Here is a 22,028-nt window from a genome sequence, read left to right on the forward strand (position 1 = left end):
GAAAGGCTGGGAATGTGCCTGCAGGGTTTGTGAACGCAAGGAAGATAGGGTTTTAAAGAACCTGGCATCTAGAAAGTTGCAAAATAGGGAGTGGTGATAAAATAGCATCAGTTCTGACAGCCTCAACAGAATACTGTGCAAGGCAGACTGCCTGGTTTATTTTGACCTGTTCGGTGTTTTGTTTGTTTTGCTTTCTGTATTGAACAGAACCAGTCTCTTGTAATGAATTAGGGAAATAGGTGGAAGAACCTCATCATCTTCCCTTTGCTTCTTTATCTTCCTCTGCTACAAAAATAACTTTTTCCTGTCTAGATTGGGAGAACAGTCTTGTGATATACGGGCGCAGATACATGCATACATGCATAAGTGCATACATGCTTCTGTGTGTGTGTGTCTGCATAGATGTACATGAAGCATTCCACCCATAAGTCCTGAAATCAAACAAAACCTGAGACCCCTGCTGTGCACCAAATCCTCTTGCAGTTCTGATACATGCGTATTGCAGGCAGTATTTCTTCCTCAGAAAGGTTTTCTGTGCCTCTCTGTTTATCTGGTTTTCTGAGAAGAAAGCAGAGGTGAAAATCACGTTACCCAGAGGCATCCCAGTTCTCTCACCTGACTGAAGGAATCAGCTTCAGATTCCACTGCAAAACCCATGTGCAAAACGCAAAGCTGCTACTTTGCCCTTTTTTTTTTACCCTTAAGCTCTTCAGTGGCTTGAGATACCTTTCTCTGGGGCAGCAGTTCTTCTTGCAAAAACCCAGCCATTTCATCAAAGCCCCAGACTTTGGAGAACATGGGCTGTGCCATCACAGGGCTGCTTTTCAAGGAGGCATCTGTGCTTAGCATATGGCAACTATTTATTATAGCTGTTGCATTGAGAAACAACAATTCCCATGATAATTGTTTCTCGTATATCAAGATGCTTCAATCTCTGTTTCCCACAACATTCTGCTTGTCTGGTATGTGTGTGCCAATGTCACCACAGTCCTAGCAGACAGTTGTCTACGTTTTGTCATTACTGAGGGTAAACAGACATGACTTGAGTGGGAAGGAGAGCGGGGGAAGTGGACCGCTAATTTAGTCTTTAGTGCTGCACTGTGAAAGCAGCACTGAATGATTTGCAGGCAATATTTACAAATCTCCCCTCCCTCAATACATCCATCCCTTTTCTTCAAGCACACATTGTTTAAGGGCATTAATGCTTATTATTTGCCAGCCTGCAGTACAGACGATGCTTCGTTTTGCAAGGGGATGGGGTGGCTTTTCCACCCCCCCGAATCATCTACTGCTCTCTTCATTATCCCAGAAGAAGCACTCCTGTGTTCCCCCGAAAATACGTAGTGTGTATGGACATTATACACATGCATGCATACACTTTCAGCATTATATACAATATATGCCTTTTCTCCTTTTGCACACAGTAATCACATACATACCTTTCATATGCTAGATGTCAAAATCCCTAAACACATACATTAATTATAAGGAGGGAGGGAGGAAGGGAGGAAGGGAGGAAGGGAGGAAGGGAGGAAGGGAGGGAGGGAGGGAGGGAGGGAGGGAGGAAGGAAGGAAGGAAGGAAGGAAGGAAGGAAGGAAGGAAGGAAGGAAGGAAGGAAGGAAGACACTCACTACTCACTATAAGGCAGCCTCCCAAAGTCTTGTCACCAGCAAGACCTCACCTTTTGCTGCCTGACCTGCCTGTGATGTTTGTTCCTGGGTTTTCAGTCTTGGAGAACAATGCAGTGACATATTTTGAAACTGCAGCAGTTCATCATCTAGTCTCTTTCTTTGCATAAATAGGTGCAACTCCATGGACTTTCAGCATCAGTGTCTTGGCCCATGCCACATGAGATTTGGATCCACGGTATATGATAATGTTTGCTTTTTTCCATTCTTTTTTGGTTTGTATGGTTGCTTGGGGAAGACAAAGGATAGGATGCACCTTTTATGGGTTAATGAAAGTGTATTATACCTGGAGATGGGCGAGAAAAATCAGCATCTGAGAGTTCTGTGCAACAGATAAACATTGCCCTAATTTCCTCAGATAGCCAGAGCCACTCCTGAGAAGCTGTAAGCACTGAAAATCATGACTTAATTTATATAAATGGAATTCAGGATTTAAATTATACATAAAGATGTAAGTTTGATGCAGCAATTCAGGCTTAGCTACAAAGGGTGTTGACTCTTACAATGTTTGAATGTAGGTCACACTACAGAAAAACTCAAGCATAACCAAGATTTTACTTCAGATCATTCTGTGAGTACAGAGTCTATTAATTTTTGAGAAATTAGGGTCTTTTCAAAACACAGCGCTGATCTCTTTTGAAGGTCCCAAGACCTTCATACCATGTTGAGCAATACTCAGCCTTTATGAATCTTCTTCTTTTGTGTAGCACTGATGTGTTTACATTGGCCACAGGACATTCACATGTACTGTGTTATTCCTAAATTCCTCTGATTACAACCAGCTTCTGAGCTTTTATGTTAACACCTGAGATGAAACAATTTTGGTTGTCACACGAGGTGATGCAGCTCTTTCTGAAGTTACATGACTCTGCTGCTTTATACCCTGCTAACTGGGTCCCGTATTTGCATCTAAAAGTCTGACTTCATAATGCTGCTTTATTTTTGGCTTTGTGCAAGCTGTTTCTAGTTGAATCAATAGTAAAACTGCTCCTTAAGGCAGATAAATATGTAATTAGCAGAAATAATGGAGCAGTAGTCAGTCAGCTGCAAAACTGATGCTTCATCTAAATGTGTGTAAGGCACTTTATTTAGTTGGCATGTTGCTAGCATCTATTAAGTTAAATTATGAGAAGTGTTTTGAGGCCTTTCACACAGAATGTGAAGCCTTTCATTCCTTATTTACATGTGTTTATATATATGCATGGAAATTTCAACCCATGAATTAACTCCAGAGGAAAACAAACCACCAGATAAACACAAAGCCTGGGGATGTGTTTGGGTTTACTATTTTTTCCCCTTAGAAAGCAAAGAAGCATCCTTACAGAATTTTCTGATTAATTTATTCAAAGAACTTAATTGATGTATCACAACACAGCGCTATCATTTACATGGCATTAAAAAATGGAATTGCTTAGTTCATGGCACTGGCAGCAGCCAGCTGAGAGACTAACATGAAGTCAACCTTTGGTGGTCATTTGTTTGAATTTGAAACATGTGATTCTATTTAAATCTGACCTCTCACTACTGGGTGTTCTAAATACTGAAATACTATGCAGTGGTTTCTTAACACCAGTTAACACTGGTAGGGATGGATGGATGGATGGATGGATGGATGGATGGATGGATCGATAGATAGTTCCGGATCCTGTTGGAAGTCGCCATACATCTAAGAGTTTTCATGCAGACACAAAACTCATGCAAAGCAACTTCTGACCTTCCCTACAGGAAGAGAGGTTTTTAACTTATCCCACCTGATCCTTCAGGGTTTGGATCTGGGGACCTCCCACCTCTACAGGCCACTAAGCAGTGTAGAGTGGGGCACAGCTGAGGCACGGCCAAGACCTGTGAAGTGTCAACTCTCAAACAATGGATGTCTCTGCTCTGCAGCCCAAGGTTCTCAGCCAGGAACTCTGCCAGGGGCTGCGGGGGAGATGAGGGGTGAGAGGAGAATAGATGGGTGAGAAGAGAGTATCTCCATGTACCAGGGTGTTTTACCAGTAGCAAAAGAATAGCTGCAAAAAAAATTACAGATCTTTGGTTTTTAATCTCCCTCCACTCACCAACTACCTTGTCACACTGCCTCATAAAGATCTTAAAGACTGGTTTAATACTTGAAACTTCCTCTGTCTTCAAAGAACAACAAGACTTTGAGACAGATGTGGGAATTCACTTAGCCGAGCACTGCAATTTCAGTTTGTCTGCAATGATCTGCAAACCACAGACTCTGAAATGAGCAAGGGGTTATGTGAATGTTCCTTGTAAGTATTTATTTTTATTTTCTCTAGCAGAAGCTTTCAAATAAGGCATCTCCTGCCCTTCAGAGCTTTTGCAGTCTGTGCAGAGTTTCTGCAAGCCAGGGCTTTGCTTAGTACACTTAATTAGAGTTTGCTTATTATAACAGTGGAAAATACAAGATGGTTTGACTCTGGGAATTAAATTTTGCTGCATTCTATTCTTGGTTACCATCAGTTGCTTCCTAATATTGGCAAAGATGCTCACGAAATCTGGGCATGTCTGGAGCAAGAAAGGTTAGTAGATTTAACAAGGAGGCATTAAAAGCTGATTTAATAGAGCAGTAGCTTGGACTTTAGTGTGTAGCATAATTTCAGCATTGCTCCAGGGTAAGTATTCAATTTTGATTTTTTTTTTTTTTCCATTCCAGACTAAATGAAACAGATGCCTCTCAATACTCATCTTTGATAAACATATTCTGAGAATCCTCCATCCAATTGTAAGTGATTACATGGCTAAAAATGCAGCCTGTAACTGAGAAAACAGATGTGGTGATAATTATCCCTGTGCCCTGCATTTCAAACATTAACTATTGCTGCTGGGAAAAAAAGGGCTGAAATCAAAACAAAGTGGGATTTGCTGCACCAGATCAGACCGTGAGTTCAGTTTGCCTGACACTATCTTCAGATATGGGCTGAGCCTGATAATTTATCAGGAAATCAGGAACGTTTCTTTATAACATTGCAAAGAATGTATAATGCTTCTTTGGTTCACTATCAGTTGTTTGCACATGATTCTTCCTAGTCAGGCATGGAACTCAGAGCGTCTTGAGTCTAATTATAATTATTTGAGTCTTTTATATCTACAACCTCAATTTTCCATACAGTTTTACTACCCCCAAAAGCAGTAGCCAGCTGTGCTCTGTCTTCAGTTATACGGGAATTGAAATGCCTTGATAGGAAGTTTGAGGTTGGATCACTGAAAATAACTTTTTCCTGTGGCTGTTGCGGAAAATTCCATTTGGATGTGCAAGCTTATCATCTGATCTTTCAAGATGCTGGTGAGATTAGCACTAGCCAGAGTGACCAGGCTGTGTGCAAGATCTCAGCCCAGGCTGGAAGGCTTAGTCCTTCAGCAAAAGTCACTGCAGCTGTTTCTGGTTGCTCTTGTTTTGCTGTCACATAGCTGAAGATGATTCAATTTGAAGATATAAGTGTCCAAGAAGTAGTCTGCAATATAAATCTATCTCTTCTGCTATTTTTTTCTGATTTTTGTTTAAAGGGTTTCAGTTCTGAAAATGTGAAACTCCTCTCTGAGGCTGACAAAGGTATTTTGCCCAGATTCCCATCAACTAACAGGAGGCATCTAACCTATGATACCTAAGGGCACTGGCTGTCTGAAAGCTGCAGATCCAAACTGGTAGTGTGTCTTTTTTCACTTGCCAGTCCAGGACACAGCAGGTATTTTCAGAGGGCAGTTCAACCCCTCCTAAAACAGGTGGGAAAATATTCTCCTACAGGAGCCTGACTGTGCCTGTTTTGTCTCTGACTGTAAAGGGAGCCTGCAGTGCTGACACAAGCTAGAAGCCTGGTGGTGGCCTGGTTCCCTGAGGTGTGTTATTCCAGTCAGCCTCATGGTTCCTTTGCTTCTTCAAGCTGGGGGAAAGCCAGTCTCTTGCAGAGGTTATTCAGTGCACTTGAGACCTGAATCTGTTCTTGAGAAGTGCTGCTTTTCCTTTGACTATTAGAAATGGGCAGCTCAGATAGCATTGGGATGAAGCCAGACTGTTTTCCTAAAGTCTTATACCAGAGTAGAGGGAGAGAGGATTTTTTGCAGAACCCGGGAGCTCTGTTGGTTCTCAGGAAATCTCTGTCTGGGACCTGTTGCTCTCTCAGATAAGGAAGAATAAGTGTTACCATTTATGGGACAAAAATGCCATATCAAAAGCTTCGGGACTTCACTTCATGAAGTGAAAATATATGCTATATTGATTAGAAAATACTCTGCTGTGACATCTGAACACAGACATTCATGCCTATACATTTAATTAAATGGCCTGCTTTTATTTCAAAAGCTAAATATAATGAAAAATTGTAACTTGTCAACACATTGCTCCATAGAAGGGGCCTTGCTCAAGCTAGTCCTGGTCACATTAACACAAGTTAGAAATACATGTCACTGTCTTATGTACAGATGAATGTGGCAATCTCTTTCAGTTGTCCGGAGTGGTTGGTCAATATGATCAAGCTACTGTGCTAGGCTTATCACTTCAGCTCCTCCTCAGCTGGTCAGGCTTTGGACAGAAGCAGGCTCATGGGATGGACTTGCTGATCGGGAGTAGAGGCATTACCCTGTAACACAAGGTAGCCAGAGGCTGGTGGTTAAAACAGGAAACTAATGCAAACTGCTTATCACTGACAGGCAACCTTAGAAATGAGGTGAACACACCTGTGTGAATTGTGTGAGAAATAAGGCCATGCTGTCTGTTTTCCTGCTTTAATCTCCTTCAGGGCACAGCAATTTATCATGCTCCCAAAGTCAAAGCCCTTCTCAGTACAGAAGAGTGGGCTGAAGTTCCATGGCTGAGGATCCTTGGGACACAAGTGTTCAGGTCACAAAAATCTCATGGATTTTCTGGGTATGAAGTACCCCTGTCTACAGTATGTTCTGATTATATTTGGCTGTTGCTCCATGCATGTCAAATAAACTTACAGGATGGTCTCCCAAGAGATATTGTGGGGGCAGACAAGGCTTGTTTTCTTGCAAATCTTTCCTAAAGTTGGGCAAAATATTTAGAAATATCACATACGTGCATTTGTGAAGGAGAAAGGTGTGATATGTCAATGTGGAAAACCATGTGTCCTGCTCTTGTTATAGACAAAAGACATGAGAGAGAAGAGCTATTGGAAGCTGAAGGCAGCTCCCAGGACACAGATGAGGGCAGGTTGGGCTGGTTCAGAACACAAGACCTTTTCTCTGCATTCTCCTGCACCTTGCGCTGACCAGCAGTAGGAGCAGCCGCTGCTTTGGCTCAGCCACAATCACCATGATAGCCTTTCATTAGTGTCTGACACTAATTAGCATGCCTTGTGCTCTCTCAAGAGCACCAGATCAGTCCTCACAGCTTTTGCTAGGCAGAGGATAACTTTCATTACCTGACCAGATTTGCTGATCTCCTGGTAGGTACCTCACCCCTTGCACATCTCCGTGGCCAGACTGTATCAGGCTGCTGAGCATTTCCAGCCACAAACAAGAATGATCTTGTTTGATTCTGAAAGCCATGACTTGGGCAAAATCCCATTGCTCTTTTCTGATCCATCTTCTGCTGACATCAACTTTATTTCTGAATTCTTTCCAAGCACAGTCAGAAGAACAAGCTGCAGGTTTAAGCTCACCGTGGGCAGTGAATTCCCTCTCGCGTCTTAAAAGCCTTTTGCGTTTCCACAGCTCTGTAGCATCTTGTAGGTCTCAGAGGGGGAATTACAAGTTGTAAATTTCTTTACCCGTCCCCCTTTCACACTTCTAAGAGTGAAAAATAAAATGCTGCCAGCATTTTATTTTTGCAGCAGGGCCATCCCTCTGTCTCTGAATAAACATTTGTGTGAGGGCTCTCATTCTTGCCAAGGTGTTAGGATAACATTCTCATGCTGATTCCCCTGTCCTCCTTCAGCACCCCAGTGCTGGAGGTCTATTTCCGAGGCTTTGAAATGGCCATGCTCTCACCTCATCCCATACACATGGAAATGAGATCACCAGAAGGAGAGAGCTAGTAAATCCCATGGGGACCCAACAGGGCAAGTTAGGAAATTATGCCCTTCAGTGTACTGATGGTTGAGTGAACAGCTCCACATGGACAAAGAGGCTGCAAGGAAAACAGAGGAGGCCAGGTTGCCCAGGGCATGGAGGCTGCTGCTGAAGGGCTTGGGCCTCTTTTCCATCAAACTCCACTGCCCATTTCACCATTGTTTCAGCAAAAGCTAGAGCTTTTAACTGTTTGCTTATTGTTACAAGCAAAGGACAGAGGATTTCTTATCATTAGCAACTGTCTGTATAAGGGTTTGAATGTAACATGACCAAAACTGTGCTGTGAATCTACAGGGAAAGTACTGTCATCGTCCTTGTTTCAACACATGCACACTCTGGGTTCCCTGAAGAGGACACCAGGTTCTCAGGCTGCTTTTCATTTGGCTTAAACATCAGATGTTAATACTTTTGTATACCTTATAAATCCTGGTGAAGATCAGCATTTTTCTCTTTAGTGCAACAGAGGTGCGTTAAAACCCACCAGGATTTACACACGTGGGCCTCTCTTAAGAAGCTCAGCTGTAAAAATAATTCTCATCACACATTACAAAGTTGCCTGTGGTGTTAAACACAGCAGACATTTGGTGAAGCATACTCCTGGACAGGACCAAGCAGTGGTTAAGCATGCTAAGAAACAGTTCTCTCATTCAAACAGAGGCCACCAAAATGGTTTTTGAATAAGAACTCACTGAGTTTTCTTCCCCCTTTCATCTTGTCAGGAAATCTCTGTGAACTTCCCTCCTCTCCATTTGCTTTCCTTCCCCTTTCTCTGCTGTCATTTACCAGCCGGGCTATTTTCTTCAAAGTACCCTCTAAATGTCACAACCACTGAACAACCACAGCAAATAATGGAAATGCCCTGGTAACCCTTCCCAGAGCACTTATATACCAATGCTGAATAATTTGACCTGCTCTCATTCTTGTTCCCATTCTTGGGAACATATTTCACAGCAGTGGCAGAGGAAAGAGAATGGGTTTAAGATCTTGTTCCCTTTTCTCTTGGTTCTCTTTTGATGTAAGACAAACTCTACAAACATGAACTAGAAAAACCCTACAGCCCAAACCAGACACCCCTCAGAAGGAGTGTGCCAGATAACGCAGTATGAGGAACATTTCCATTTTGAGTGCTGTTGTGCATGCTTCACCATGTACCACTAATTATAAGAAAATTACTTAAAAGTCCTCAGGGACCTCTAAAAACAGTAATCCATAACAATAAAGGGCTTGGATATAGCAAAGATGTGCACATGTTTGAACACAGGGTTTCACCCTGGGAGAGGCAATCTGTGATACAGGATTTCAGGCAGAAATCCAACTCTTACTTAAGTTTTTAAAAATCAAGAGGTTTTCAAAGAGCCATGAGAACTGCTCTTTTGCCGATTCTTTCTAATGCATCAAAAGACACTTGCTGGAAAGGCCCACAGTGATAGGCATTTAACCATGATAAAATATGTTAAGATACCCTACTTGACTGAACTTGGAATTTCTATATAATTTCATTCAGTGTTGGTTAAAGTTCTCATCTCCCAAATGACATATTTCTATCTATTTGATCACTTTGAATTTCACACTATTTTGTATTCAAGGTGTGCTTGAAGCAGTGTCCTCAAACCAGCTCTTACCCAAGATGAGAAAACAAATATTGAAATCAGGACTTAAGCTTTGAAGATTATCTTATTGCAGCCTCAAGCAGATCTCTGGATCTAATCTAGATAAGGGCTTTGGTCACTGCCCCCTTTCTCTTTTACAGGGTCAGGGCAATACTGAATGCATTGTCTTTCTCATTATAGTTCCCCCTCCTTCCCTCCAGGCTTTTCACTGTACATAATTTGTCTTTCCCTAAGCAAGCCGCAGGGACCTTATCTCCCGTCACCAGAGAGAGCTTCAAACCTAATCTGAGTTACTCACTCTGTTTTACAGGTCAGGAGTGAACAGAGGCGTCCTCTTCAGCTCTCAGAGGTGTGGGTTTAGCCACACACTTACCTGTTCACACGTGTTCCTCCTGAGCTGCTTCCCATCTGCATCAAACGGAACAGTAGCACTGAGTGCAACCAAGCCAAAGCCTGGAGTCTGAAGCCCTTCATCTCTCATCTCTCAGGTTTGTGGTGAGGACAATTAGGGCACAGGTGGGGCTGGTATGACATGTTCCCAATTGGCCTTGTGGCAGAGCACATTCCTGTTTTGAGTTTGACCTTGGGAGAATTGTTTAACCTGTCCTCTGTGTCTTTATTTCCCATCTCTAAACTCAAGTTGCTGCCTTGTCTGCATGAGCAAATTAATCAACCTCCCAGAGAAACTCAGAGACTATAGTGACATAAATAGAGCTGGCCAGGAAACTCTTCTCAAACCCTTCAACTTTATTGCACATCAAGATAAAGCAATCTTTCAAAGGTTATTTAAGGGATTGGTAATTGAAACAAATACATACATAGAACAAACATCATTCTGACAGTAAGTATGTTCCTATGGGATGTGGATTCACATTCAAATTGTCATTGACTCCGGAGAGGGTCTTGAACCTCGGGCTTTCCTTTCCTGGAAAACTTCAGAATTATGGTACATCATAAAAGCTGGTTGTGTTAAAAAAATCTGACTGGATCTGAACATAGTAAGAATAAGAGGAGTGTGATTCATACGTGCAAATTTTAAATGTGGACCAAAACTTACAGAGAAGGCAAGGCACAAGGGGGAATAAAAGAAAAAAAAAAAAAAGAAAGAGAACACAAAAAGGCCTGCATATCTATCACCAAATGTGTCTTTTCCAAAGCGTGTGGAAAAAAGCATCATGGAGGGTGCAACACAGCATGCTAGGTGTAGACTGAATGCATAAACCTGTCCTCAAAGCACTGAGTAGCGAGGTGTGGAACAGACAAATTTAAAGAAAGAAGAGCTATGTCAGCAGCAGCATCAAAACGTAGAGACTAACACAGCCTTGTTTAAGAGAAATTAGAGGCAGGGAGAGAGGGAGGGAGAAAGTGTTGATACACTATAAGATTATCACACATTTCTAAAGAGGTCTGAAAGAACTGACTTCCTGCTGGGGGGTTCGTCTCATATTGGTGTGAACAAGCATCTCACTATCACCTGCAAAGGCTTTAAGTGCAAGTGGTGACACTTCGGTATTCACAGCCTGCCTTAGAAAATCCAGGGGAAGCAAAAGAAAGATAAAAACCATGCAACTCAAAAGGGTGTTGCTCCCATTGTTCTCCTTGCTGCTTGGTTAACTGGGAATCCCTTTGAGCAACAGAGGGGTCACATCTGTCCAGATGTGCTGTGCCTGCATCAGACGGCAGGGCACTGTGGAAGCAGCTCCACACAAACACCTTTCATGATAATAATACAATGAAATCACCCTTCTTGGCAGGACCAAGCTCTCACAAAAGCATGTTTTTAGCAGAATATAACGTGCAAGAACACCCCCTGTGGAAGATGGCTATTACCCTCTGATGTGGCAGCACAGCCCCTTTTACAGAAAAGGCAAGACTGAAAGCACTCAGGACTGTCATGATCTTTATGGACTCCTGAGACTGAGTCTGAGTCACCAAAGATAAGAATGGGTGCACGTAGATCCTCTCCAGCTAGGGCCTGGGCCATGACTGCTGCACCCCTGGCCACGAGCTCCTGCTGGTCCTGGCCTGCTGGCTTGAGGACTGAATGTATTGCTAAGCATGTGAAAACCTGAAGGTGAAGGAAGCTGCTTGTGGCTGTGACAGAAGGGACCGTGAGCTTCACAGTATAATAGCAAAGGACAGGTCAGGCACCAAAAATAGAGGTGAAAGGAAAATTAGCCTGGGTTCTTGACATCAGGTAAAACAGTTGATCAATGGGGTCACTGGGGGACTGTGCTGAACTCAAGAAAGATGCTAGCCACGTCCTGTGTTTTGCTGCATGTGTTTCACACCTTGTAGACAGTGCAACACCACAGAGCTCTCCTAAAGAGAGCCTTGCCTTCCAAGGGGCACTCTGCTATCTCCAGCAGGAAGGAATGGGCTGCCAGTCTGGCCCTGCTATTGTACCGTGTAACAAGAATCTGGAACAAGCAGGGCTAATCAAAGTTCTTTATTTAGGTGATGCGAGTAACAAAGCCTGGCTTATTTTCTGGGAAGGGATGTGTGAGAGGGTTTCTTTTGGGTCTATGGGGAGTATGCTCTCAGTGTATGCTTGCCTAGTTTTAATACTTATTTCTGGTTTGGATAACCTCATTCATTTGATGTCCAGTCCTATAAAAAGGACACAAGTAAGGATGAGAACTAACATTGTGATCCACAGCCCTACAATATCCCACAGCCGTTTTCCACAACAAAAAAGATGTTAATGTTCTTGATTCTTCTTGGAAGGCAAGATGTTGTCTATAACCACCACAAAAAAAACAATCAAGCAAACTTTGAATGTTTTACTTTTCACTCTTATTAACCCCTCCCCAGCAGTCCGTTTCTCTTTTGAAACAGTGATACAATGTGTCTGGCAGACTTACTAAAGAGCTGTTCGAGCTTACTCCTGCATTTCAAGAAAAAAGTTATTTTCCCCCTTCTAATGAAAATTCACTTTTTTTTGGTCCTCCCTTATTCATTTATTTTTGAGGCCTTCCACCTCTGTTAACTGTGGGAAAGGCTGCACTTTGCCAGGGTACAGCACGCATTGTAAAAGTAATTCAATTTTACACCATAGCAATGACATGATCAAGGGAACTTTGAGCAGGCTTTGTGACCAAGAGCATTTAACAAGTATGTGAAAAGCTTCCAAAGAGCCCTCGTGAAAGAAAGAAAGGTTATAACAATAGGAGAGGCAGTTTGATAGTGGTAAATTAAGAGTCATAGGAGTGACTCTAATCAGGTTAGCTTTAAAGAAAGAGAAGCACCTTTATATCTCTTGGGTACAGGCCTGAGTGCATTAAGAACTGTTGCATTTGTGTTGGAAAGTACACAAATCCCTGTGGCACTCAGCACTTGCTCCTCCCTGGGCTGAAGAATTCAACTCTGCAAGGAGAAAGACTTTCCAGGCAAGATAAATAAAGCTTCAGAATTCGACTGAGTACCTTGGAAAAAGAATATTGAGCTGTTAGTGTTTTTTTAGCCAATATCTAGACCTCTTTAGGAGTTATCTTCCATTTTGTTCCCTGTGGAAACCTTCTGGCAGTGCCAGTGCAAGCATGGGGACAGTCTGGTGCGTTAAAGTGATGGTGAACCATTCACAAATGTAACTAGTTTTTAGGGTCTGTGGAGCCTGAGCCGGATGCTGCCCTGAGCTGTACTCCAGGGAGCTGCATCACGTACTACATGCAAGTGACAAATATTTATTTATACCGTGTGTATTCATTGGCACATTAGGTACAATGGTTCTGGGCTTATCAATAAAACTTTGGGCTGGTAAAGAATGTGTATAGAGATGTACACCTCAGTGGAGAATTCAGCTGTCTAAATGAATAACACAGCTACAGACAATCCAGTTGTTAGTTTTGTTGTTTCTCACATACGGCTTATTCAACAACTGTTATATATCTCTTACTGAGAAAAATGCTCAGAATTGATTTTGCACAGGAAAAAAAGGTTATAACTTGTCTTTGTTGGAGGAAAAAAAAACCCAAAAAAAAAGAAATGAAAAAGCTGGGACTGCCTCAATTTTGCAATCGACAGGGACACCTACAGGAAGACAAAATTAACACATTGGCATATTGGGTGTTTTCGGCTTTATTTGTTCACAGCTTGAGCCTATTACCTAATAGAGACACAAGAAAATGGCCCATCTGTTTGCAGTGGGCAAATGTGTGAGTAGTACTCTCTGGGGCTGCGTGGGAGAAGGGCTGCTTTTCAAGGACGTATTTACTTTACTCTCTGTTTTCTCAACGGTGTATATAACTCAATACTAAAAGGCTAATTTGTTTAAGAAAACCAAACCTGACTTCTTCAGTTAATTGCTTACAGAAAAGCTGTAGGTATTGCTTGGATTCTGTGTGCTTTGCTGAGTGCACTGGAGTGGCCTCCACTATGTGGCCAGCGAGGATGCCTAAAAGCCAGGTCGATGGCAGCAAAGCACTCATTGTTCCTGTCCTGCTTGCTCTGGTGGGGCTGCAGCTCTTGGAAGAGATTGAGGATGTGTAAGGAGTGGGAGAGAGATGAAAGTCTGTCTATCAAGGAATGGGGATGAGGGAGCTGGGAGGGAGAGTCTGCTCAGGGGCATGTGGGATTTGGGATATGATTAATGCTTTGGCAAAATGTTAACAAGAACAGGATCTGGCAACTGAGAGGAAATGCCTATGTGTTCTCTTGCAACCAGCCTCGAGCCAGAATAGGAGCCTATGCTCATGCCAAAGTGAATCCAAGCATTTGCCTGTTCATGAGTGGAATCAGGCTGTAATTGAAAACATGGAATTTGGAGATCTGCATCCTGCTGGACCCATTCCTCCAGCGGGAGCTGGATCTGCCTTGTAGCTCCTTTTATCAAAGAGAGACAGAAGAGACTTTTGGTAAACAGCAACACTGTCTCCAAACAATGTCAGCAGTCACTGCGTCTTCTCCCCAGCATCTTCACCACTCACGCTTTTAAAACAATTTTTAAAACTCCTCCAGTCAAAACCACCAATGCCAGAGGTAGCCTTTACTTCTCTCTAGTGTGCAGGGGCAGAACTGCTTGAAGGTATTAGCTATGCTAAGCCTCTTAAATAACTATTAAACACATAAAACTCTTAAATGCACGCAAATCCTGTGTAGCAAATGGCAAACAATAAGGAAAAGCTGATCAACCATTATACAGCAATTTAATCTATGCAATTTGCATAATTTTGCCCAACAGAAGGAGGCTATGGCAGAACTGCTTCCTGGAGAAAGGCAGAAATGCTGTACCAAACAGGTAAACAATCAGGAATGAGGATTTTGCAAGTCCTTGGCAAATTCTTGGCATAAGGACAAAGGGATTGTGATACAATTGCAAGGGATGTGATGCAGATGAACCAGAGGAGACAAAAGACAAGTTGAGAGCATGAAAAAAAGTCATTTTTCAGTCAAATGAGAGAATTTAGGACAAAAGTTGAACATGTACCTTTAACTCAGTCCCTCTGTATCATTGCTGTAGACTTAGGTGTTGGCATCCTGTATCTGAGCTATGGCACTCTGAAGTCCCACAGACAAACTGCAGCTACCTGCAACATTGGTGTGTGTGCAGCACCTTCATGTTCAGAGAGATCAAAGACTGGGGACTTCTAAGCATTCTGCATTACTGATGGCCACAAGGCAAATGAGCCACAAGTATCAGGAGTCAGGGCCACCCCACAATATAGCCTATGCCTCCTCTGGGGCTCCTACAGAAAATGTTTTCTCTGGTTTACAGTCTGCAAGGTGAGCTTATGTTTGTGGTAATATGCCTAGCACATTGTGGACTCCATAACACTAATCTAAACTTGCATATCTGGTGTGCAGATATTTCAGAGACAGGAGCTGTGCCACTTACTTGTAAGTAAATAACTGGAGGCTGCATGTCACTGCAGAGCCACCTGCTTAGGGTCAGTCCCTGCACCCCATGAATTTACACCAGGAGCTCATTAACAACTTAGTGCTGGGCTGCAAAGCAACCTTTTTTTTTCAGGAATATCCACTGTTATGTTCCCAGCAATCTGGTGGCCATCAATGCTTTGCTGATAAACTGGAAATCTTCACCTTCTTCTATCCTCACCTCTCAAATGACCCATGAAAGAGTCTTGGAGATCAAAGAAATCCTCTTCCATCCTTATCCTTCGGACAGAAAAACTGATGGGATTTAGCACCCATGTGGGAATATGAGCATTGGTAACTGGGGAGTGGTAGGGGTGGAAAATGATCGGGGGAGGTGGTGATGGAAGAGCCCAGAAGATGAATTACCTGGGGAGGAGGTGCATACTGAATTGTGGTCTCCATAGCAAGTGTGAGAGGACAGAAGAGAAATGACTTCCTCTGCCCCAAATAAAGATCAAGGAGTATTTGCATTCAAAGGGGCTGGGTTGTGCACATACCTCTTTGGCCCCCTTCTTTTAACTGGAAATCCTCACTAATTAATTGCTCCACAAATTCTGCTTCAGCACATCATATAACTGAGGGGCTTGCTTGTTTCCCCGCTACTGACTGCACGTGTTCCTTGCCCTTGCATTTTGCTCTCCAAAGCCAAATTAAAAGTATAAAGGAGCTAGGTGAGAAGATTAGGGGATTCTATGAGACTTTTAAAAGATCCCTCAACTCCAATATGTTAAAGTATAGGCCTATATGCTATAGACAACCACACAAAATGTCCAGTATGAGTTATCTGTTGTTATTCCTATTTTATTTCCTAGCAATTTTAGGTTTTATCTTGAATTCACTTAGTAAATTCAGCAACTTGTGGGCTTGTCACAGCACCTTAGGCAGACTAAAGTGGAACTGATGAATAATCAGTGATGCAACAGCTGTTATCCAGAGATAACAGAGGACTTCAGCCTGCAGATGTGCATGGGGTCAAGGGAGACAATGTTGTGCATGAAAAAGTCATACAATGGAGTTCTGTGTATTTTCTTCAGATTTCAAGAACAAAGAAGCAACGACCTTTTGTCTGCTGCTGTCATTCCCTGCTTCACCATTAAGGTAGTTTTCTTTTCTTTTCTTTTTTTTTTTTTTTTTCCTTTAATGGGAGGTATTTTGAAATAGACCCCTGTCAATCATGCCCTGAAAAAGATGAGCCCATCCACAAGCAGAAGCCTTTTAAAAAGTTTTAAAATATTGAATGTCAAACCATGTGGCAGTAAGCTTAACATAGGACTTTGGATACATGTGATTTGGATATATTTATTTCAAAGACAGGTTCTTTTTTAATCACTAAATATGCCAAGTTTTAAAGGAAAAATGAAAATCAAAGAAAACAAGACTTGCATTCAGTAAAGATCTTCCCAGCCTCCAACAGGGGTCAAGAGAACTGTGTAGAACAGTTCTGTAGAACAACAGGCAAATGGAGACAATTCTTTCTGTGTATCCTCCTGGTATCTGGCATTCCGTGATTTAAGAATTCCTGAGTTCATGCTGTATCTATATCTTTGTGTTGAATTGCATTCATAGACCATTCTTGTCTAGTTTTGTTTGTGTTTGTAATTGATACTATACAGGAAGAGATTCATGCTCTGTTTGTTTTGACCTTACTGTCTCATCGTTTCAGGTGAAGCCCGTTAATATTTTTATTGTGAGAAGTTGCGAAAAACTTTTACCTTGTTGCCTCTCCGTATCTGTCACAATGTTACATGTCACTGTTGTTGCTCAGTCTGTCTGCTTAATCTCCACATTCTCAAAAACCACCTCTGCTTTTAAGCATCTTTGTGCGGCACTTCACCCAGCTCCCAGTGCAGCTGGGGTAGGAAGCACGGGGCGAGTGCTGGGCTGTGCCATCGTGCTCCGGAACGTGCCGAGCTTGCCTGAGCCACGAGCAGTCCCCGGCAATCCGGACGGGAGCAGGCAGCTCCTCCCAGCCCCTCCTGCAGAAGTGCCAAACCTCTAAAACGCTGCCGTGCCAGGTGGAAGCACGCGAGGACAAATTTGTGTAATGCTGTGCCACGGGGACAGCGTGCCAGGAAAGTCAGCGCACGTCGCCTGAGGCTGGGCATAAACCTCTGTCCTCCCGTGTCGGGAAGGAGCGCAGCTGTGAGGACAGGAGCCCCGGAGCAGAGCCGTGTGCCAGCTGCGGGCCCGGGAGCCGGGCGTGCTGCCGCCTGCCAACACCCAGCCCGAGCTCTCCCTGGAGCTGGCCGCAGGCTGCACCACGCGTTTGGCTGCCGGTCCCTGTCCCACATCCCCACCGCCCTGCCACGGAGCAATTATTTACTTCTCACCTGAGAGCCTTAATGAAGTAATTACTTTCTAACTGTTGGGAATTTTTTTTTTTTTTTTTTTTAAAGGAAGGTGAGTGCTCACAGACCACGTCCCCAGCTAGGCAGGGGTGCAGTCATCCTCTGTGGAGCATCCATCATATTGAGGAGTCAGAGCTGTGTCGGGCTTAGTTGAGAAATGCGATTGAGAGCACACAACAGCTATGTTCCCATCCCCAACAGAGGACAATGTTGCTCTTCTGTTGCTTTTGCAGTCCATGGGAAGCTGGTGTTTGACAGTACACTCCCAACACTTCAGCTTTGTTTTTCTGTTTGGGTTTTATTTTACTGTTGTTAGGATTTTAGCTCCTTTTTGTTGTTGTTTTGGGTTTTTTTAATTGCTTTCTCCCCTCCTCCACACTTCACTCTTTTGGTATAGGACCGCCACTCACCAGCTGTTCACAATTCCTTCACCCCTTCTGTTTTTCAGTACCACACTGTCCCGACATAGACTCAAAGGACATTTTATTCCTTGCAGGAGGCTTCCCATGCCCACTGAATACATTTAATAAAAATACTCTTCTCTTTCCTACCTTGGAGAAAATTTAATATATCTGTACTTCTCACAAAATTCAGATTGGCCAATCTATCTTCCTCAAACTGCCTGAGTTTGATTTCTTGAATGGTTTTAGATCCTAGAATTACTTCTTTTTCTCTCTCCTTGATAGAACAAGCTCATCCACAAAGTGAGTACTTGGTAAGTACTTTTCAACAAAGTGTCACTCATCACCACATAAATCTGATCTCCAATTCTCTGCCCTTTCCATTTTGCTTTGTGTAAAATGATTTCTTTTTTCTAGGCTGAAACTCGCCCAAAAATCAGCACATTCACACATATCAGCAACTGGTACCCAAAAGAGGAAAACTGGGATGACATTGTGAAGAAATCAGTTACAGCAGAGTTGTCTGCTGAAGGAAGGAGAAGAGCTATCTCTGGGTGATGTGCAGAGCATGGCAACTCCCACTGTTGCTAATAGGAGAAGAGGCTGCTGAACTCCTCTCAGGAATGTACTGTTTCAATTTCTAATTGAGTTATTTGTTCACTTGTTAAGAACTCATCTCTTAGGGCAGTGACACTCAAAGACAATAATAGTGGCTGCGTTCAGCCACCAGGGAATTCATTGCAGCTACGAGACAAAAACTTGCTCTGATTGTTCAGTTGTTTTGGTTTTAACTGTCAAAACTGTGGCCACCATCAGTTCATTGTGATCACACATCACAGCTGCTTGTCTGGGGGTTGCTGGTTAGTCCTATCTCTCTTTTAGGCTACTGGAGCAGGAGTGCCCAAGGTGCAGTCTAATGGACCATGTCAACTCATCTACAGAGCCGTTCTAACACACATCATGTGCATTCCATCACACATTGGCATTGTCTCTCTAATGCTTTGAGAAGGAGCATGAACAGACTGCAGGGTGCTCCATGGCTCATTTCAGAGGAAATGGGGACCCATCACACCAGCAGATCATATTTGCTCTCAGAGCAGGTGTCTGTCAGTCTCCACTTGCAGGTGACCAGTGCTGCCTTCTGTCTAGGTTCCCTGTCCCTGGTTTGCATGTTCCGGGTCCATCCTTTGCCTGTGGAGCAACCTCATAGACATCAAAACAACACCAAAGCCTGTTTTTCTAAGGAAACAGCAATGCCAGACTGTGTGCAAAAAAGACCCTAATCCAAGGGCCTCTCACAGCCAGATTGACTCAGGCCTAATCCCCTTCAAGAAAGATCCTCCTGATGAGATGGCTTCTCTTTCATTGCTGATAGACAACAAAATTAAACACATCAAACAAACTTATTTTCCAATGGCGAAGTTGCAAAATTTCACATAAAAGATGCACATTATTTTTATTAGTTTTACTACTTTCCTTTCTTGCCTTTTCCTTTGGTTCTTATCCAGCTTCTGGAGGAGCCAGTGCACAAGGACAATCAGGAGCATGTTTCTGTGATGGACGCTAAAGGGCAACACCTTCCCTGTTTTACTGCACAATGTACTGTACTGTTCCCTTACCACAGCTGTTCCTCACATTGAACAGTTTTCTCTCCTGTAAATGTTCAGCTTTGTATTATTTTTTTATTATTTACCAGCATAACATCAAACCCTTTATTTTAACAGCCTCTCTCTAAAGCCCAGCTCTATAGAAGCATCTGCTTGTATGGCTTAACATAGGACTTGTATGTGGTTCAAGACCTGCAAAAAATAACCCAAAAGAGCAGAAGAAACTCAAGTATTTTGACTTTAATGAAAAACATTGACTATGGACAAACGTTAGTAATGTCTTAACAGTGAGATAAGAAGGTATTGATTTGCTACTGTAGGACAACTGCTTGCAACAGCAAAATAGGGGACCTCTGCAATTCCTGACATGATCAAGCAGTCTGTTGGAAACACTTCTTACAAAGAACTGCAGCCCAGGTGAAGTGAGGTCTCCAGGAAAGGCTGCAGCTGAGTTGAGTAAATGCTGATGAAGGAAAGTCAACAACAACCTGGGTAGGCCAGAAACAGCAGTGGGAAATAGACTTTGCTTCTGGGTTTGGGGTTCATCTCAGGGGGAAGCTGGATGAGAGTCCCTGTAGCAGAGGTGAAGGCTCAGGACCAATGAAGCCTGGATAAGGAGATGCCAAAGGCTGGCATCTGAATTACTGTGTTTTAGGAAGAGAGTTTCTGGCATTGTGAACCCTTTCAGTATTTGGGCAGAGAGCCCAGGTGCATGTGCACAATCTGTGTAGGACACGTGCACGGGGCTGGATGTGCTCCCCCTGAACAGACCTGCAGTGCAGCATGCAAGGTATGTCTGCTGCTGCTTGAACCTCTGTTTGCCCTCTCCATGAGTGCTGGGGGAATCTCCAGGGTACATGTGGTGAAGGCACCCAGGTCTGCAGCATCTGCAGTGGCTGGCAGAGGTTACTGTCCTGCCTGTGGGTTATAAAATGCTCACAGTACACCTGAGCAAAGCTTCCAAGAAAGAGAGGAGCTGCATCTGTGGCAGATGCCTTTGTTTGCTGGTGATGAAGGAGCATGCTGCCAGCACCAGGCTGCTGTACCTGTCTCCAGCTGCTGACCAGAGCCCCTATTCTGCTACCTCTGGTTTCTCTCAGGTAGGTGGTACCTGTCAGCAAAATACACAGGCAGCATAAGTCCCTCATAATCTTACTTACTCCTCCTTGTTGTGTAGAGGCTGAATCCAAGAGATCTAAGAAGTCACCTGTGGCCAGCTGGGGCTTTGTGCCCAGACCCTCCCCAGTGGTAAGCAAGGCAGCCCTTCCTTCTCCTGTGCTCTCTCAATCAAAACAAAAAAAAAACAAGGATTACTCTTTTTTAAGGGTCATGTGTGTTAAGATAGCCAGCCCAGTTGTGTCTGGCACTGTAAATAAGGCTAAGGAAATTCAGAACTTTTCAAGATGAGGCAGCAGCTAAGCATATGCTTTGGAGTGGTTTTTTTTCCAAATCATTATTTTTTTAATAAAAGAGTTGGTTTTCTCTAAGTCAAAATCTCTTTCAGTTTGCATTCCTCCCCCACCCCAAACAGAATGTAATCAAATGAAGCTGGCTCAAAATACCTTTGTGATGCTTCCCAAAATGCCATTAAGAGCCCACGTCTTTTATGGCAAGTCACTTTTAAGGCTGACATATATCTGTTTTGTGGGGTGTGTGGGGTAGTATTCGATGGATGCATGCATCCCAGGCCACAGAACTGCAACTTCAGAATCTTCAACTAAACAAATCCACCTTTACTCAGAACAGCTTCTGCTTTCAGCAGTGAAGGCAGCCTACATACTGTGAAACTGCTGAAGAAAATCCAAAACGTAGAAGGTGTTTTTTCCCTAATAATACTTCAGTTTGAAAATGCACCAAGCCAACAGCAGCATAAGGGCACAGAGCAGCAGCATGTGAATACAATACAGGGCATTCTCAGCTATGACATGATCTCCTCTCTTTCAGAAAGGATAAAGGTTTCTGGCATTTTAAGCCCAAATCTGATTTTACTAGATCTGTTTTATCTTGAATTCACTGTTTTGCACCTATTTCTAGCACATATACCACATGTTGATTAGAAGAGACAGCTGTGCTGGAGAAACCAATCTGCAAAGTAACCATGTACACTGGCTAACACCAGCCACAAGGGAGGGGCATGGCAGCTTGCTTCTGAGCTTATCCTAAATCCTTTGCTCCCCCAGAAGTGCCAAGGGCTTGTGGTTAAGGCTGGGCTTCCTCCAGGTGAGGAGGGCACTGGGGTATGGGGCCAGCTCTGCCAGCTCCCCGGGGTTTGCCTGCACAAACAGAAGGGCTGCAGTGAGCCTGCCCTTGCACACGAGGGAGGGAGCTGGGGGGTGCAGCCCTCAGTGCTTGTCAATCCATAGCTGTGGGACAATATTTTATGCTTCTCTGGCAGATTTGATATGATCAGCTTTGTTTTCCAGCACTGCTGTGGAGATTTGCCATCAACTTCTTCGTTGCATC

At 43.4% G+C, this 22,028-nt stretch overlaps 1 long non-coding RNA gene across 1 annotated transcript; it reads left to right on the top strand.

Moving 5' to 3' along the window:
- The first annotated feature begins 4,349 nt into the window (after positions 1–4,349).
- On the top strand, positions 4,350–21,732 carry LOC109143507. The gene is made up of 4 exons (XR_002043729.3): positions 4,350–4,420; positions 9,646–9,823; positions 16,244–16,307; positions 18,376–21,732. It is a non-coding gene; the product is annotated as an uncharacterized LOC109143507 (long non-coding RNA).
- The last annotated feature ends 296 nt before the right edge of the window (positions 21,733–22,028 follow it).

The sequence above is a fragment of the Corvus cornix genome, chromosome 3 (genome assembly GCF_000738735.6).
Source record: "Corvus cornix cornix isolate S_Up_H32 chromosome 3, ASM73873v5, whole genome shotgun sequence".
In the NCBI taxonomy this organism is placed as follows: Eukaryota; Metazoa; Chordata; class Aves; order Passeriformes; family Corvidae; genus Corvus; species Corvus cornix.